Source organism: Myotis davidii, unplaced genomic scaffold (assembly GCF_000327345.1).
Source record: "Myotis davidii unplaced genomic scaffold, ASM32734v1 scaffold802, whole genome shotgun sequence".
NCBI classification, from domain to species: Eukaryota; Metazoa; Chordata; class Mammalia; order Chiroptera; family Vespertilionidae; genus Myotis; species Myotis davidii.
The window spans coordinates 607,245-607,672 of NW_006295887.1; positions in this window are offsets into that span (position 1 = coordinate 607,245).

Here is a 428-nt window from a genome sequence, read left to right on the forward strand (position 1 = left end):
GGGAGGCAGGATTCGTATCTTTTAAGCCCTCTAGTTATTTTAATGTGCAGCAATGCTGAGAATCTCTGCTCTAAATGTTAACATTGTAGTTAGTCCCAGAACCTAGCTGCATAGTCAAAACACTGTTGAAAATTACTCAACCTTCTAGACCTGTGCCCAGAGCTTCTGATGTCATAGGCGTGGGCTGGGCCGGCCCAGGCATTGGTAATTTTGAAAAGCTCTCCAGCCCAGCTGGCTGGCTCAGTGGTTGAGCATCGACCAATGAACCAAGAGGTTCAATTCCCAGTCAGGGCCCATGCCTGGGTTGTGGGCTCGACTCCCAGAGTGGGGCATGCAGGAGACAGCTGATCAATGATTCTCTCTCATCATTGATGTTCCTATCTCTCTCTTCTTCTCCCTTCCTCTCTGGAATCAATAAAAAAATAATT